Source organism: Eptatretus burgeri, chromosome 13 (assembly GCF_056783735.1).
Source record: "Eptatretus burgeri isolate ZD-2024b chromosome 13, Ebu_testis_v1, whole genome shotgun sequence".
Classification (NCBI taxonomy): domain Eukaryota; kingdom Metazoa; phylum Chordata; class Myxini; order Myxiniformes; family Myxinidae; genus Eptatretus; species Eptatretus burgeri.
This window is the reverse complement of record NC_140973.1, coordinates 29,695,072-29,714,746: the sequence shown is the minus strand read 5'-3', so window position 1 is coordinate 29,714,746 and position 19,675 is coordinate 29,695,072. Positions and strand designations below refer to the sequence as shown.

At 42.9% G+C, this 19,675-nt stretch overlaps 1 protein-coding gene and 1 long non-coding RNA gene across 4 annotated transcripts in view; one reads left to right on the top strand and one right to left on the bottom strand.

The window, feature by feature from the left end:
• LOC147014154 (AF4/FMR2 family member 4-like) overlaps nt 1–19,675 on the bottom strand; it is a 104,302-nt gene that overhangs the window by 55,040 nt on the left and 29,587 nt on the right. The gene's annotated exons all lie outside the window — the stretch shown is intronic.
• On the top strand, nt 3,706–13,258 carry LOC147014155 (uncharacterized). Its single transcript, XR_015050663.1, has 3 exons — nt 3,706–3,797; nt 6,908–7,039; nt 12,881–13,258. It is a non-coding gene; the product is annotated as an uncharacterized LOC147014155 (long non-coding RNA).

Below are 19,675 nucleotides of genomic sequence, written 5' to 3'. Positions count from 1 at the left end.
GGGGGGGGGGTCTCTTGCAGCCAAACTAGCCCAAATTATAAGCAACCAGGCCTGTGCAGCATTTTTATACATGACCCTAAGAATGCTGGGATGTTATTTCCTTCATTAACGCATGGGCCACACCTGTGTTGAAGACGTTGCTTGGTGTCAATCATTTACCCAGGTGTTTCCATTTTTTGTCCACTCCATATATACAATATATATATATATATACATATATATATATACATATATATATATATATATATATATATATATATATATATATATATATATATATATATATATATATATATATCTCCAATGATAGCCAACAATAACATTCAAACTAAAATATATAAAACATGAAACATTGAAGCATCTCGTCTATCCTTGTTGACCTTCCCAAACAATTTTGACAATAATTCCAATAATGCTCTCGAAAATGCTCCAACATCATACAAAGAGGATGGTCAGAGAAACAGTTCACCTTTAAAACCTCATGGTTTGCTGAACTGTGAAACACACTCATACTTCATGAACATCCAACAAATATTCCCTCTCGATTGAAATCCAAATTGATGTCATCAAGTTGAACTGTCTCATTCAGTGCTCAAAGTACAACACTGCTCACCAAAGCCCGTACCACTGATAAAAGCTCCAAAAGAGCAGAATGAAGCAAATGAAAACAAATGGCTTCAAAATATGTTTGGTGTTGGCTTCGTGGTTCGGGTGGTGGGCTTGGGATCCTAGGGTCCCGAGTTCGAATCCCGCTCTGCCGTTGAATTAATACCAGGTAGGGTTGACTCAGCCTGTCATCCTTTCGAGGTTGGCAAAAAGAGTATCAGCTTGCTGGGATGATTGAGCCATTTGACTATCCTGCGTCAGAGTGGCGATCCGTCCAGGATTGTGCCCAAAAGCCCAGGAGTTTGCTGAAGCAGCACCGACGCTCTGTGCAGAGTATGGTCCCAATGGATGGATGGATGTTCAAAGGAAATAAATCAATCAGATAAATAACAAGGGCACTCGGTAGAGTGCATACCTCTGCCCCGCAATGCCCGATTCATGAGAAGATATCGGGCCAAATACATTTTTGAAATATCATGCTATATATTGTTTTGGTCCCAATCTCTCAATGGTGAAGAATCACTTTAAAAATTAAATAATTATCGTGTCCAGATTCGGCTCTTCATAAAAAATGAATCATTCTTCCTTGTCACACACCCAATGTGTCCACCGAGTTTCGTCCGAATCCGTCCACAACTTTTTGAGATATCGTGCTATTTCTCATTTTTGGCCCTATCTCTTAATAGTGAAGAATCACGTAAAAAATTCCAGTAGTCGGATCCAGATCCGGATCTTCACCAAAATCGAAATCAGTTCGTCCTTGTCACACACCCAACCTGTCTACAAAATTTCAATCGGATCGGTCCACAACTTTTTGAGATATCCGGCACACAGACGGACAGACAAACAGACAGACAGAGGTGAGGTGAAAACATAACCTCCTTCACCTTCGGTGGTGGAGGTAATAAGGTGTAGCCAATAAGAGAAGTCATTAAGGGAATACATGGCACACCCTCCATCCCTATTGATGATCATTTCTATCATCATTAATCTGCTCTTGAGGCTGACAGGCTGGCCGAGAGGTATGCACACTCACCTCCAAACAGTCCGGCCTGGGATTGAATCCCAACCCAGCTAAAAACTGTCATCCCGGTTTCACAGGCAGCGCGATTCGCCAACGTCCCTCGGATGGACGTTAAACTGGCGTCCAATCTGCTGACATTAATGATAACACCGTGTCCTTCACAAATATATACAGGGTATTTCAAAAAGATTGATACAACTTTGACTTCTTGCCATTTCTTTGTTTTTCGACCTATACAGTTTTCCTTTACAGGGTTTGGTGGTGTTATTGTGGAATTTGTTCCCTCGGATTTCTATCTCCGTAGCTCAACTATGTCATTGACAGTGAAGCAGAGGACAAAAGTGGTGGCTCTGTGGTATGAGACGAAATAATATGTAGAAACTCACTGGAGGTTCCGCTGTGAATACGACCTCAGAACACGTGATGGACCCACAAATTGTGCCATTAAACGTATTGTGAAACATTTTGAACACAAGGGTACAGTGCACAACCAGAGCAAGGGCAACAGTGGCAGGCCAGCATCAGTAACTAAGAGCCAAGCCAACAGCGACGCTGTGCGGGATTCTGTAGTGGACAGTCCCAAGAAGTGCCACCACCGGTGCTCTCGGGAGCTCGGCATCAAACAAACATCAGTTTGGCGTATCTTCACTACAGGAACTGAAGCTTTCCCCATACATAATCTCCATTAGGCATAAACTGAGTCAAGATGACATGAGAAGGAGAGTTGATATACGTAATTGGCTCAGTAACAGGATGGAGCAGTACTCAAACTGGATCAACCTGATCTGATTCAGTGATAAAGCCCATTTCCACTTGAACGGTGCCATCAACAACAACAATAACATTTTCTGGGGGGCAGAACCACCTGAGATCACTGATAAGTACCTGAAAGGGACAAAAGTCATATGCTTCTGCACCTTCAATGCCAGATGGGGAACACTGGGGTCTTACTGGTTTTAGAAGGACAACAGGAGGCCAGTGACGATCAACAGTGAGCGCTACCAGGCCATGCTCCAGAAGTTCCATAATGATCTCGCCCAAAAGGTCACCCAAAACCAGCTCAGCATGACCTGGTTTATGCAGGAAGGTGCACCCCCACATCCAGCTGGTGACAGCATCACTTTCCTGCAGCAGCTTTTCAGAAACCGCCTAGTTGCCCTGGGTACCGCTCATGACTGGGCACCCCACAGCCCAGACTTGAACCTTCTGGACTACTGGTTCTGGAGTCTGCCAAGGGCTCTGTTTATGCCAACCACCCTGCCACACTGAATGATCTGAAGCAGGCGGTGTCAGACGACCTCCAGGCAGTGCCACATGAGACCTACTGGAAAGTTGGACAGAACTTTGGAGTCAGGATCAATGCCTATCTGAACCACACAGGGGCACACATCAAGAACGTCAATTACAAGGATTTTGTGTAAATGCCAATTTCAGACCTTTGGCTCTCACTAACTGAGAAACTGGCAAAGAAACTACTTCGGTGAAACCAATGCTCTGTAACACAGTATGGTAGTCAGTAAGCCTCAATTTAATACCTCTACCTTTATATTTGCAGGTGGTTGTGTTCGTTTCCCTCATCCCTCTCTCTCTATATATATATATATATATCTCTCTCTCCTGTTTGTTCATCCCCCTGGTGCTCTGTTGCCCCACTGTCAATGCATTGCTTTCTCCCTCCATCATCTCACTCATCCATGAGCCTCTAACATGTATACAAAAAAAAAAATGTTTCAACTTTAACATAGTTGAAGACCCAGTTTCAATGTTTCACAACACTGTGAAGATCATTGCATCGTCAAAAAAAATCTCTGATCGAAACACCTTTGTAAATGTGACAAATTTCTTGGTTGGGTTTGCCTTCTGTTAACACAAAACGCGTATTAATTATACACCCGGGATCATTGAAATTGTACTGGGCCATGGAGGAACACCCACGCCGAAAGACTGCCGATCCGTACCGCTTCATGCAATTGGTGGCGCACAATTTTATTGAGGTGGAGTCAGGGAAGCTGAACACTGATCCATGGCTTGTGCAATATATCACGACTCGCTAGTCTATATTATAAAGCAGAAGTGTCTGTCCGTCCCCAAACTACTCCCTCAGTGTTGGGGTTAGCGGCGTCAAACCTTCTGTGGAAAGTTTTGGGGTCCCAGCGGATGTCCGAAGGTGGGTGGGAGGTTTCATAAATTTCTCAATACATTTATGATTTTAATTTTCCATTCGTGCAAAGTGTTTCGTATCCACCCTTTCTCGCCGGCGGATTCGTCTGTATTGGGCGTCACGTGATTCGGCGACCTCACGAATGTTTGTATTTTGTTATATTGATGGGATTGTATTCATTTGTGATTGGAATGATGCCGTTTGGAAAAGAGAGAGGAGAAGAGGAGAAGAGGAGAAGAGGAGAAGAGGAGAGAGGAGAAGAGGAGAGAGGAGAGAGGAGATGAGGAGAAGAGGAGAAGAGGAGAAGAGGAGAAGAGGAGAAGAGGAGAAGAGGAGAAGAGGAGAGAGGAGAGGAGGAGAGGAGGAGAGGAGAGAGGAGAGAGGAGAGGAGGAGAGGGGGAGAGGAGGGGAGGAGGAGAGGAGGAGAGGAGGAGAGGAGGAGAGTAGGAGAGGAGGGGAGTAGGAGAGGAGGAGAGGAGGAGAGGAGGAGAGAGGAGAGAGGAGAGAGGAGAGAGGGAGAGATAGATAGATAGATTGAGTTTTAAGCAGAATGAGGGAATCAAGTGAGGGTTTCCACTCATGACATTCACGGATTCAGCATTGTGTCATCGTATAAATATTACCCACCTCACTTCTGTTGGGATCAGTTACAGTAAGTGTTTTTAGCCCAAGTCCTTCACGAACCGGCTGTCCAGCCACCTTCTCATGCAGAGCACAGGGACCTTTCTTGTATGTGATTTTTCTAGATTTAAAAAAGGCACAACTGAAAAATTTCAAACACCCTAAAACTCAAACTTGTTCTGCAACTTCTCATAATAAAGCAATGTACAAACTTTCAATTGAATATGTTCAAGGGTCTCCTTCTTCTTCTTTCGGCTGCTCCCGTTAGGGGTCGCCACAGCGGATCATCCGTATGATCCGCATCGTGATTTGGCACATGTTTTACGCCGGATGCCCTTCCTGACGCAACCCTGGTCGCCTCTTACGACACAACACAGGGAATATGGTACACCTATTCTAACCGGGGCATACACCGGCCCAGTACACTGGTACTCACTTCGCCGACCTCGGAAGGATGACAGGCTGAGTCAACCCCCTGGTGTATTAATTCAGTGGCCCAACGGGGCTTGAACTCAGGACCTTTTGGATCCCAAGCCACTGCCCTAACCACTGTGCCAACACCAGGCATTGAATATGTTCAAGGGTACGGGGAAGAAAATCTGAAAAACCATAGGTGGGACGGATGGACAGACAGACACAAACCTATAGCCCCCTCCGGTGAAACCAGTAGGGGACCAATAAGCAATATTGAATCAAAAATATGACTAATAAGGTTGTCACGTATGTGTGTAACCCAAAGCTAAGATAAATTTACCAAAGGGTAATTTGAAGTGAGGAAGAATGAAGGTTTTGCTCAAGTAACCGAATCCTCAAGAACAACCCATCCCTTGGTGGATGCCAACCAATGCGGTTTGTTTGTCTGTGTTCTCTTATTTAAGTGCTGAGTGTAAAATAAGGACCATTTTTAAAGTTGTTTTTTTTTTAAGTCAGCAGTATGATTCAGAAGCCTGGTGTTGGTTTAAAGGTTAAAGCTTTACTGGAGTGCCCCAAGGCAGTGTCCTGGGCTCAGTCCTATTCCTGATCATCAATGATCTCGCTGACTGGAAAATCTTCATCAGCATTCTCGATGTAGGAATGGTGTGGAAAAACATGTTGGTCCCACACACTACATCCAAAACTAAAGTTGGAGTATCTTCTCTTTAAAAAAAAAAAGAAGAAGAAAAAAAAAGGTCACAAGCTACATACGAGAGCCAACCTGGTCTGTTCAGTTGATTGTCGAGGCAGAGATCACTTTCGAGTACTCCAAATTATGGCAAAAGCCCAAAAAAAACCCCCCGAGATCGATCAAAACTGGCAAATCTTCTTCTCATTCATCATAATAATGCATAATAATGATTATAATAATCTTCAGACAGCATATTTCCAAGCTGCCTCTCTCAATGGCAATGACTCTGGAACCATCTGACAGTTTTACTTAATGCAGCATCCTTTGCTATTGTAATTTTAATAGCTTGAAAGCATTCCACAAAGAGTATGTACAAAACTGCATTCCTTTGTAAAGGAATAGGAAGGGATCAGAGGGATGGGCAGGACTACGACTGTCAATCAGCCCGGTGGAGGTGGGCCACCAGATACATTTGCCCAAGGGCCAATTAGACCGATATGGATGTGGTTAATGGTGAAATATTGTCAGGACGGTGAGAGTGACAATATATACGGTGACAGCAACAATAGTCCGGATGTCAAACACCATTTTTCAAGATGACCTTGCATTAATATGCAAATTAGCAGTCTCCATTATCAAAATAACAATTTTTCTTAATATCTCCAAAAGTAAGCATCCAAACAGCCTGGTTAAGGCATCTACACCCCATGTTTTTAGGGTCACTGGTCATGATAAACCCACTTAATATTTGATAATTTTTAAATTTTGCTCATTAATATGCAAATTAGCAGTCGCCATTATCAAAATAATTTTTCTGAATATCTCCAGAAGTAAGCATCCAAACAGCCTGGACGAGGTGTCCAAACCCATGTTTTTAGGGTCATGGGTCATGATAAAACCACTTACAATTTGATAACATTGAAATTTAGCTCATTAATATGCAAATTAGCATAACCCTACCGCCTGAATTTGTCCGCGCCGATCGGCGTTTTAGCAGTACAGTTATACAACAACAACAAAACTGTTTGAAAATAACTTGCGCAGAGCCGTTTATCCCCAGTACAGTTGTGAAGAAATGGCTGACCTCAGAAAATCAACAGCATGAACTGTTTCTGATCAAGTAAGTTGAGGCTTGTAATGTAATGAAAGAAACATGGAGAACTGAGTTTTAAGTAAGAGTAATGTCTTCTGATACAGTAGAACGATCGATATTATTTGCAAGCAAGTTTTTTTTTTATTATTATTCAACATGATCTGTCTGAAAGCAACTGTGTATTTTATTGATTTTTAAAAGTACAAAGGGTGGAACCTGTTTCCCGAGAAATTTTTTTAAATACGAACAAAGAAATTAAATGTTTACTGATGTTTCTAATTACCTCTATTGTCACAGGTTGAGGCTCCATCACCATGGGAGACTGTTTCTTCAGTCCCTGCGAGGCAACTAAAGCTGGAAAACCTCTGGTAACAGTTGGTCCAGACAGAGTGTGAAGTATCATCCGGTCAAGCAAAGCAAGACAAGATGGTATACATGAAGAGCTTGAACAGAGATTACAGGCAGACGAATCTATCGAGCTCAAATGCCACAGACACTGTGTGTCAACGTACACATCACGCTCACACATAGAAAGACACTTGAAACGAATGAGTAATGTCTGTTTGGAAGATGTCTGTCTTTCCCCACTTACTTTACCTTGTGACTTGTTGACACATTCATTACACAGCACCTAGATCTAACGAGAGACTCAAACTGTCATTAATAACCGATTTTAACATGCTGCACTGCATATCTTCGCAACCATCAAATTATTTCAATGCTTATTAATAATGTATTTAAAATATGATATTAATTAATTTTATTTTTTTTCCTCCTTTTTTAATCTAAATACATCCTTTATTTACTAAATCTATAAATAAATATGTATGTATGTATGTATGTATGTATGTATGTATGTATGTATGTATGTATGTATATATATATATATATATATATATATAAAATATTAATTGAAGAATTTACCTCACCAAGATAATTAATTAATTATTATATCAAATGCAATGCAAAAGGAATTGTTTGCATGAAAACCAAACAAACTTCAATAAAAGGCGACGATGGAGTCGAAAGACATTCTCACAAGACCTGATAAAACAATCAGCCAAATTTCCTCTGTTTAACATGATGGAAAAAAAAAACCTTCGCAGCACGTTCCACAAAATCATCCTTAACTGAACAAATTCTTGCAAATCTAAGTAGCTGAGATGAAAAGACATTGTAACCCATTTTAATTGGTGCATTGCTGCAAGGAAAGGTGTACAAGACGACCAGGAAAATGAAACCATCAACTTTATGATATATACTTCTACTAAAGCCATTCTGTCCAGCTCTAACCAACACATCCAGATATGCAGCAACTGTACAATCATTACCACTCCTGTTTGCAATCAGGCTCTCTGGATAAATCTTGTGAAGCTGCCTATCTAAAAATTATAGTTAAGCACACAAATATCATTGATATAACGACATGTACGAGATGATTTTTTTTAGCTCAACAATTTTTTCTCCTTCATCAGTTTCTGCAGAAATGAAAATTCACAGAAAATAAGAAAAATGTCCACTGGTAGGGGGCTGCAATTCCCAAAACATCCCACCCTTAAACTTATTGTCAGATCAGGTCAGATTAGATCTGTGACTTGCTACAGGTACCATGTAAAACTGTACTAAACTGTTCCATGGTCAGGTTGTTGGCAACTAAACTGTCTCCCCCACCAAGTTTCTTGTGAGGAGAGTGTCTGATATGGACACCCAGCAAGATGAAAAACAAAACCTGTTAAACAAAGGGTGGAGGAGCTCCTTGTGAGCCAACGGCCATCCATATCTAGTGTCCAACTGTGTCTGCGGACGTCTTCCTGCAGCTGGGTTACTTTTTTGAGGAGGTTGGTGGCATGATATGCACTCCAGCCACCGTAAAACACTTCATCCCGCAAAACATACCAAAAGCAAAAACGAAATCTGTTAACCGACTCGGTGGGAGTACCTCCTATGCAGGTGCCATTCGCACGGCAGCTCACCGGATGACGGGATTGGGGCAAAGCCTTCAAGACCCCCAATCTTTGATGACAGGAGGGAAACCATGGGGAAACCTTCCAGGGTCAGATTGCGGAAGTACGAGTTGGGGTGGCGCTGAGGTGTCCTCCACCAGACGGAGGTCTCCTTGGGTTAACCTGAGGCGGTCCTTCTGTGTAGGTGCCTGGAATGTCATATCCCTAAAAGAGGATGATCACCTGTCTCTGTTATCATCTGAGCTCAAGTGTTTCGACATCGGTATTGCATCATTTTCTGAGGTTCAGAGACCGGATAGTGATGAGATCATGGCGGGTGATTAGACCTACTTACTATTGGTCTGGTCATTCTGATGGTTACCATGCCCAAGAAATTGCTGTGGCTGTGTCCAATAAGCTGACTCCAATGATAATTGAGGTAACACCGGTCAACGAGTGTATTACGAGACGAAGGATTCGTCACTCCTTGGGTGTCATTTTCATTGTCTCTGTATGTGCTCCGACTGAGGCGAGTGATCTCACTGTGAAGGACACATTCTATGCCATGCTCAAGTCAGTGGTTGATCAGTGCCCCAGGCGAGATAATCTTCAAGTCTTGGGGGATTTCAATGCATTGATTGGAACTGAAAGGGATGGTTATGAGACATTTATTGGTCCCCATGGGTCTGGAACTGTAAACCCGAACAGCACCAAGTTCCTTGACTTTGCAAGAAGGCATGGACTTCGGGTGGCTGGTTCATGGTTTGAGCAGTCACAGGCTCCTGGCGGTGTGGAAAAGGAGATTGACCATGTGGTCGTTGATGGTCGCTGGAGGATAATCCAGAACTGCAGGGTCTACCAGAGTGCTCAGTTCCTCAATACTGACCACAGGCTTGTTGTAGCAACTCTGAAGTTGCAGCTTAAATCCATCAGAATGGTACCATCCCAGCCGAGGCTGGATGTTGGCAAGCTAAAGGATGAGAGGGTAGCCGAGCAGTTTGCGAACAGGCTGAGCGGAGATTTGGGGAGTCTGGGTGCTTTGGGGGATCCTGAAGAGTTGTAGAGCGCCTTCAAGACCACAATCCTTGATGTTGCCGTTGGATGTCTTGGAACTCACCGGAGGGTGAAGAAGAATTTTGTCTCTCAAGGGATACTGGATATCATTGACCAGTCGCCTGGCCAGGCTGAACGGCACAGCTGAGGCGAAAAACTGTACGTGCACCAAGGGAGGGGACTATGGGTGGACAAGGAGGCCTATGTGTAAGGAATCTGTGAAGGGGTAGAGGACCTGTGGTCAAGTGATTCTCGTCCTGCTTGCAGGGGAATTCACACATTGCGTTCCTCCAAGCCCGTCCCTCGGTGTACTGCAGTTAGAGCACAGGGTGGTGGGCTCTTGACAGGGGAGTCCGAAGTGAAGTTTGAGCAGCTGTACCAGGCTGATCCACCAGCTGTCGAGTTGGATGTCAGGGGTGTTACTATCCCTATGGCTGACCCTCCAATCAACTGCGGTCCACCTTGGTTTGTGGAAACACAGGCTGCGGTGAACCGGTTGAAATGGGGTAAAGCTCCTGGGATCTGTGGCATCCATGCTGTACTCGTGTCGTTGGATGCAGTTCTGTGCTCTGCCTGGAACACAGGCATCATCCCAACTGACTGGAAGAGGGGCCTTGTTGTCGTTCTCTGGAAAGGGAAGGGTGATCGCCAGGACTGCAACAACTACCGAGGGGTGACACTGCTTCCAGTGCCGGGCAAGGTCTTCGCTCGGATAATTCTTGACAGGGTTCGCCACCATCTGCTTACGCACCAGCATCCAGAGCAGTCAGGCTTTACACCAAAGAGGTCATCGATTGACCGCATACTTTTTCTTCGGGTCCTCACTGAACGCAGATGAGAGTTTCGGCAGGGGCTGCTTGCAGCCTATGTTGATCTCTGCAAAGCGTTTGATTCAGTGAATCAGGAAGATTGCCCTCTGGAAGATTCTTGGTCTTTGTGGAGTGCCACCAAAACTGATCAATCTGATGTCTGAACTCTACTCTGGTATTGAGAGTGCTGTGAGATTTGGTGATACCATCTCTGACTTATTTCCCGTTGTTACTGGAGTTCGTCAGGCATGTGTCCTGGCCCCCACACTTTTCAGCGCTTGTATGGACTGGATTATGGGGAAGATGTCGGAGAGATCAAGTTGCGGTGCATCGTTTTGGAATGTCAAGATCTCTGACCTTGATTGCGCAGGTGATGCAGTCATCTTTGCAGAGACACTGGATATCATTTTGAGGGCCCTCGAGGTTCTGAATGAGTCGTTGGAGCTGCTGGGATTACGGTTTCCCTGGGTCAAAACCAAGATCCAGGCTTTCAATGACATCTTGGATGCTGCTATCCTGTCTGTACCTCTTTGTGGCGAGTATGTTGAGGTCAAAGAGATTCACTTACCTTGGCAGTTATATTCATGTCTCTGCTGGCTGTGAGCCAGAGGTCAACAGATGTCTGGGTCGGGCCTGGGGAGTCATTGATTCACTGGATCATGGGGTGTGGTGTTGCCGCTATCTGTGCGGGAGGACGAAAGTCCGAGTCTTCAGGTCCTTCGTGCTTCCAGTCTTGCTCTATGCGAGACTTGGACTCTGGCCAAGGATCTGAGATGGAGACTTAATTCCTTTGGGACCAGGTCTCTTCGGAGAATCCTTGGCTATCGCTGGTCGGACTTTGTGTCCAACGAGCGGTTGCTGACAGAGACTCAAATGAGATTTGTTACCTGCATAGTCCATGAGCGTCAGCTGTGGTTGTCTGGCCAAGTGGCTCATTTTCCTGACGCTGATCCTGCTCATCAGATTTTCTCAGAGGAAGCCTTGTGAGTGGAGGAGGCCGACCACGAGTCTCGTGGTTGCAGCAGATTGATCAACATCTCAAGGAGATGGGGATGGGCCTGGTATCTACCTGGGGGATGGCCAGACAGAGGCCCCTGGAGTCCCAGCGGAAAGTGGATGTAGCTATGCGCTGCTCCGGTACATGCTCCCATTCCTGACCTGACCCTAAGCTTGGTGCACATATCTACTTAAAGTATGTAGCGAACCATTACAATGTGAGCACGTCTATAATGTTTGTACTACAGCATTTGCAAATCAGTTGTACAACATCTATATACATTTCTAAAAATGTAAACAAACAAGTAATGAAAACATCTTAAACTAGAAAGGCACTCGGTAGAGCGCATACTTCTACCACACAATGCCTGATTCAGTAGAACATATGGCGGCAAATAATTTTTTTGAAATATCATGCCATGTATCGGTTTTGCCCTATCTTTCAATGGTGAAGAACCACTTCAAATAATTTTTTTTTAATTCTCGTATCCAGATTTGGATCTTCACCAAAATATAACCATTTCGTCCTCGTCACACACCCAACCTGTCCACCAAGTTTCATCCAAACCTGTCCACAACTTTTTGACATATGTAATATCGTTGTTTGCCCTATCTCTCAAAAAAATTTGAGTCGCCGGATCCAGATCCTCACCAAGATCGAATCAGTTTGTCCTTGCGACACACCCAACCTGCCAACCAAATTTCATCTGAATCCATCTACAACTTTTTGAGATATCCTGCACACAAACAAACAGGCAGGGACGAAAACATAACCTCCTTCTACCTTCGGTGGCAGAGGTAAAAATGCAAAAGGATGTAGGAATGTAATACCAAAAAGTATGTAAACAAGGGAGGGATGGTCATGAGAAATTATCAAGTGAAACCATCCTTACATTGTTCTTTGAATAATGGTTGTCCCAAGAAAATACAAAGTTATATTGATCGAACACACACAGTGTCTTTTCTAGGGACACCATTATTCAAAGAAAGACATAGGGATGGTTTCACATGATGATTTATTGGGACAATCCTTACCTTGCTAAATACTTTTTGGAGGAACCACATTTTGCATTTTTACCTATGATCTAATAGTAATTATTATTATTCATATGTTTTACAATTTATTGGAGAAGTTTATACGTTATACGGATGTTTTATTATTATTATTATTGGCATGCTTTGCGTTTGTACATATTTTATATAAACCTTAATATTTCATTCCATTTATATGATAAAGGTAACACTATAAAAACTTCCTTGAACCAACTGCGACGTTTTGCAAATAGTTTTCAAAATTAAGCCTGCCTGACATGAATGAGGATCTCCTATACATGACAATTTCCTTGTGATGTTATGACTCATGGCTGGTGGATCACTACCTTTGCCACTGATTCAGTCATGTGACTTCATTAGATGTGTATACCTCAAATGTGGCCAAATTGATCTGCAATAATCATGCTCCCTTGCAGAGTGGAACCAACTTCAACATTCTCTTCCATCTCATTCTTCTCTCCAAGTCTTCAAGGAAGCTGATCCCCACCATCTCAGATCGTCCCCAATGTAAAATCATGATCTTTTCTACCCCCATCCCAACCCGAAATGCCAAGGCCTCCTCCTTCCAAATTTCAAGTTTTCCATCCTGAGAGTTTCCTTCTGTATCCACCTCGTCTGCCACATGCATCCTCTGCTGCTCCTCAATCCTCCCCACCACCCATTGTTTGTCCAAGTCTGCCTCTATCTTGGCCTTCAACTCTGCTGTTGGTGTTTCCTCTCTCTCAACTGTTCCTTTTGTCCTGTTGTGTTGTGATCCGTTCAGTGCACCAACACTAGCTGTTCCACAAGCCTCGACTATGTATACAAAAACAAAAAAAGAATAATAATAATTTTTAAAAAGTGGTCAGCTTAAGATCTCAGGGTCCTGAGTTTGTGCACGTGTCATGCTGTTAACAGAGCACCAGGTGGGTTGACTCAGCCTATCATCCTTCCGAGGTCGGCAAAATGGACACGTCAGCTTACTAGGAAGAAAGCCATTTGAGCATCTTGCTTTGGAGTGGTGACCCGTCCAGGATTATGCCCCCTAGGTCCTCGCCATTATAAAAGTGCCTCCGCAGCCCTATGTGTCCAAAGACACAAAAGAAGTGGTTAATCGCCTCCTTGTTTTGATTCAGCGAGGGTCAGAATCAAACCGCTAACCTCCCAGACTGTTCCAGTTTCTTTCACATTCTCATTCACAACCAACCTAGCACATCTCGGTTCAACAGCACACATGACAATGTTGACGGCCATGTTGGTTTTTGCTTGAACACAGACTAGTGTCAATGCCACTGCCTGTGTAACTTACTCAGGGTAGATATCGTACAGAATTCCAGCAAACCATGAGTTTACATGTTCTGCAATAAAGAGTCCATTCGACCTTGACCACCATTTTCCAACATGCATGCAATCATGAAAAAAAGCTTTAAACGCTCTGATAGTGCGACATGATAAATTAGATGACAAAGTAAATTATTAAAGCTAAAATTTGATGCATAAGTTCTATACTTGTATGAGAAAATAAAAAATAAACCAGAGTTGGTGTCAAAGCCACCCAATGCTCGCCTGTTTATACATTTATCGTTTTTAAAAAACTAGTCTAATAATTAATTATTTTTTTTTTTTAAGCATTGCAGTGAAGTCTGATCCAAATAATTTTAAAGCAATATATGTAATCAGTAACAAGAGCGGAAGTGAGCACAATATACGCCCGAACAAGAAGGTATATACAGAATTGTCCTACTACATGGAAAACGGCAACCACTTTAGATGATGAACGAATGTCGCGACACACCGTCTCCAGTCTGTACCTATGTACCAAATATGAAACGTGAAAGTTGAAAACTTTGGGAGTTAGAGTGCGGACAGGAACGGATAGAAAACAGCATCCTGGTTGCCATGGCAACCACTTTAGATGACGAACATATGTCGCGACACACCGTCTCCACAGTCTGTACCTATGCACCAAGTATGAAACGTAAAAGTTGAAAACTTTGGGAGTTAGAGTGCGGACAGCAACGGACGGACGGACAGACAGACAGACGGACAGATGGAAGTTATCACATAATACGCCCCGATATATATATGTATGTATATATATATATATATATATATATATATATATATATATATATATATATATATATATATATATATATATATATATATATATATATATATATATATATTGGGCGTATAAAAAAAGTGTGGTAGATAAAAACATTAGAAAGGAAAAAAAATAACTTGCACCAAAAACTTTAACATTTTCACGCTCACGCTGACGCTGACGCTCACGCCGGGGGTATCACTATAGCTCTCTGTTCTTCGAACAGGCGAGCTAAAAAAAGGAATCTAATTTGTTTAAAAACCATTTACTGTTGCTCTGCCTATTTGGAAACAAATGATGCAATTCAATTGAAAGTTTAGTGATTGGGGGGGAGGGGGGGCTGGTGGGGGAGGAAATTCATGCAATTTTCACAGCACTATGTTAGATACATCAAGGCATTTAATCTCATTCGTTAGGCCATTACATTTTTATACATTCAAACTGGAAAGTGATGTGCTCACTCTCCCCTCCCCAGGTTGTTATAAATTGCATCAACGGTTGCTATAAATCTCACACAACTTTGCACACTGGTCATTCAAATAACAGATGATGCCCATTACTGCAGCTTTGCAAGGACAAAAGTGCAACAATCCGCAGCTGAAAGGCTCTCCAAGGTAATGCTACGTCGTACATTCTTTAAACGCAGCCAATCACTTTCCACAGGTAAACAGCATAGCTCAGTACACACCCGCTGACATTTAAAGCGATCCAAAATAAACTCAATAGAAATCAAAGGTTTAGTGGAAAGGAACAAATCTATCCAATGAAGATGCGACTCACTTCCCTACAATATAGGACTGTTTTCACATTCATTTGAAGTTGACAGGGGGATCAACTCCGCATCATTTGAAGTATATACAAAATTAAAATGCATATTTGGATGGATTTTGAGATTTTATGAATGGATGGCCCTCTTTGCACGGTCAGGCACATTGGGCTGCTAAGGAAGTTTCATTGGTTAGGGGGAGGGGGGGCACGATCTTGGATGGGTTTTTTTGGATGGTTTCACCCCCTCGTCTCCTGCTCCCTTTTTTATATGCTGTTTTTTTTGTATACATTGTTGAAGCTCATATGAGAGCCAACACACAACACACAGCAAGGGGGGCATGAGACAGGAGGGGCAGGAGTGAGAAGAACAAAACTGTGGGGGGGGGGGCAAAGACATTAGGAGATCTGTGGAAGGAAGAGGGATGGGGCGGGGAACACGGGGTAAACAAGATGGACACTACAGGGACTTTCAGGAAGGAAAGCAGGGAATTTGAAGGAGGTTGGTTTGGGGTGGATTAACGGGGGGAGAAAAGATCGAGGTTTTGGATGGGGGAAGATAAGAGATGGTGGTGATGGTTTGTTCTGTTTTTGTTTCTCTTGTCCAATCAATTATTATAATAAAGCAGCTTCGTTTTGTCAGCTCACCACACTTGACCAATTTGGACTTCACCCTTCTTATGCTCTGGTGTGCCCCCGTAGTTAACAGCTTGGTTATTCGTGAGGTCTTTAATCCTGTGTTTGTTTGTTTTTTTAAACCACGATTTTTGGGGCCATAAAAACGCGAAAATATTTTAAAAGGAACGCTTTTTATCGATACAAGTTAATTAAAAATAAATAAATAATAATAATAATAATAATAATAATAATAAAATAATCTCTTACATGTTATGTCACAGCTTAAGAATATTAATAATAACCATTCCTTTCCCACCGTCAGACGTAAAGTGCTGTGCACTGCTAGTGCTATGTGTTGCGGGTTGCTGCCGTTGCAGCCGCAACCGATTCAAGCCTCAAGGCCAGTCAGTGCCTGTGCATAAGGTGGACCCTATACCTGCATACGATTCTGTTGGGGGGAAAAAGTGTGACTTACACATGAGGTTTTACAGTAAATACAATTACTTACACGTTCAAAATGCTTCAAATAAAGAACACCAAACGTTATGGCCAATATTATTTTTCACTTACCGGTGCATTTTCAATGTGTGGCAACAACATCGAGCCCTTTCATTCAGTTACCAATGTACTTACATCTTCCCTTTATTCCATTTCATATCTGAGGATTTCCCCCACTCCCAGGGGAAATATATATTTATTTAACCTTCCTTCCTCTCTTCCTCCATGGTCAATGGCCGTGCAGTGAGTGGGATGTCACACCATCATCGATTTCACTTTCCACGAATGCGAACGGTTTCACCTGACTGTACCTGGTAGCTTTTAAATCAAGCCAGGCATAAGAACATTTATCCAAAGCCTTCATTTCTCATTTGTTGCAGGAACACGATCTGCCTTGTGAGAATAAACTCTTCCACCTACCTCCGCAACCATTATGGCATATAACTGAATCAAACGGAATAAAAAAGGCCAACATATAATTAGGATTCTGTGTCGAGAATATGGTGTGAAATGTGAATACCTTACACAACTCGCATTGGTTATTGCTGTGCACCACTTCATTAACCACGTTTAACTCTGAGAAGGCAGGAGAATGACAAAAAAAATATATAGAAAATAAATCGCGTGTAATCGGGTTTCAACTTCGACTATTTTACAATGCCAGAGCACACCATTGATATTCCAAAAGATGCTCATTTGACGTGCATAAAGCTGTGTTTGCTCATTACAAACAGGCTGAATATATTTAGGAATATGAATCATAACAAACCACAGTTGACTGAACTCGCCAAACTGACATTGTAGATCATTTCAGATGGCTTCCAGACTTTGGATGCTATCCACAAAGCCAATGCAACAAAGAATACCTGCAGTCGTTAGCCAAGTTCACAAACCCTGTCCATACCCACTTGCAGACATTTACATCAAAGACCAGACAGGATGTAAAAAATATCACGATTAGACCCCCCCCCCCCCCTTGCCGATTACATTGATCCTCTTGATTGCCGACTTGCCCTGCCATTCTAGTAATGGTCTGATTAGCTTTAACATGGTACATAAAGCAGAATCCAAGAAGATATTATCTTTAAAAACTCAAACAAGATAAAGTAAAGCCAAAGCGAAATGTAGAGTTAATGAAATGCCTTTTTTAGTGGTTTGAGATGGTGACGGTGACGGTGACAGTGACGATGATTTCACTATGAGCTACAGAAACATCTCAAACCTGGCTGCAGATGTTGCAACAAAGAATCAACGCACCTTCCAAATTATTACGACCCAATACAACTACAATACCCCTAATTGGTTGCAAATAAAAGTAATCTTGTCTTCTGATTGTGAGAAGTATCACAATGGTAACACAAGTAGTGTTTACCCAAATGTTCTTTTCCGGTATTAAAAACAGTACAAGCTTCAGGATGAGTACAACCGTAACAACTTGCCATTCAATAATCATCCACAGACGTCTGAACCACGGACGGCATGATCGAGTGAGTGCAGCAGACCATAAATCACGTCATTTGCAAGCCTGACCTCACCAATCACCGAGAAATAAAAGCCGGTGTGTAGGTCAAGTCGAGAGCCATTGTCAATATCCCATCAACTGCCGTCGAGTTAATTCCACATCGTAGTCAAAGCGACTATAGTTATAAACACATCCACAGTGGTAAATACAATACTACAAATCCGAGGATTTAGTCACAACCATTTTTGCCTCACGAGGCGATTCGTTCCATTTCCATAAAGGTATCATCGCTGCAGACATAACGTCTTTCTTCTTTTCAAGCAGCCTGATCTGTAAGCATTAGTTTAGCTTCTATCCGAATCACTCGACTATGGACGTGCTCCTGCTTCTTTCGTCATCATGCGAGCAAAGAACATCAGAGAAAAGAACACAAAACGTTGTCCGTTTACCTTGCTTATGTACAAACAATTTTTTTCCCCTGAGTTGTCCTCGAAGTATTGTGTGGGTGTGCAGGTGTTTTTGTCTATGCTTACTCGTACTTTCAAGTTAATTTAGTTTCTAATAAGTATTTAAGCTGAAATTTCTGCAACCCCCCCCCCCCCCCTGAAGAATATGTTTACAAAGTGCCACCAATAAAGTTGGTAGTACTTTGAAGATATTAAGATGGACCCACCACATTCCTCTCATGGCCAATCACACACTTAAGTACTAATGCCGTTTTGAACATTTAAAACAAATCACTTCATCCTCACCTCTTGAAAACACCAAATCTTGTTTCCAAGCCAACAACTTATTCCGATGTACCATACATACTCTGTTCCAGAGCGATGGTTCAGCCGAAGCGATTTCTTGGCCAGGGGTCATGCTGGGCGGTTTGCCATCCTTCTCCCAGCAGTAGTTTGAGAAGGAATTTGGAATTTAGCTGTGGTGCTGGCGATAGGTTTTTTGGTGTTTTTTTTTGCACATACAGTCAAGGATCGTGGAAAAGCTAGAACATAGAACGGATCAGGATGCAACAGAACAAAAGTAACAGCAGAAATAGGGGGAAAACACCAACAGCAGGGCCGAGAGAGAAAATAAACGGAGACTGACAAACAAGAGATGTGGGGGCAAGGTTGACAGGTAGGGGAGAATGCAGGGTGTGGATAATATGGATACAGACCCAAAATTGGGGGTGGGGGTGGGGAGTGGGAGTGAGGTTAGGGGGGAGGGATTAACATCTGGAGAAAATATCATGGTTTGGGATTCTGATGGTGAATCCAAAACCGATGGTGGTGAACAGCTGTCTTGAAGACCTAGAGGGAAGAATGAGATCAAAGAAAATGTGGTAGTTGGTTCCACAGCTGTGAAAAAATTAAAAAGGAGGAACAAATGAGTGGAGGTGAGCAGCGATTCTGGATTTTGGGAGTTTCACAAGAAGGGGGTTCACTCTGCAGAAATATGGGGGTTAAACAAAGCACAGGAGCAGATTATGCAAGACAAGAAGGGGGGTGGAAGTCAGACAGACAAGACAGACCTGTAGGCGATGGCAAAATGATAGGTCCATAGACAGCTTCATAGCGGGAGATTACAATGACGTCATGGCCTTGGTTTCCTCTGAGCTGAGCAATGTGTGAGGCAGTGGTGCCAGCACAGAGGGGAGAGCAGTAATCCATAAAGCTGGGGATGAAGGCCTTGAAGGTGCATAAGAGTTCAGGTGTGCCAAGGAAGGACTTTTCAAAATGGAGGATTCCCAGTTGGTGACTGGCTTTGGAGGACAACTACAAAATGTGGTTTGCCCAA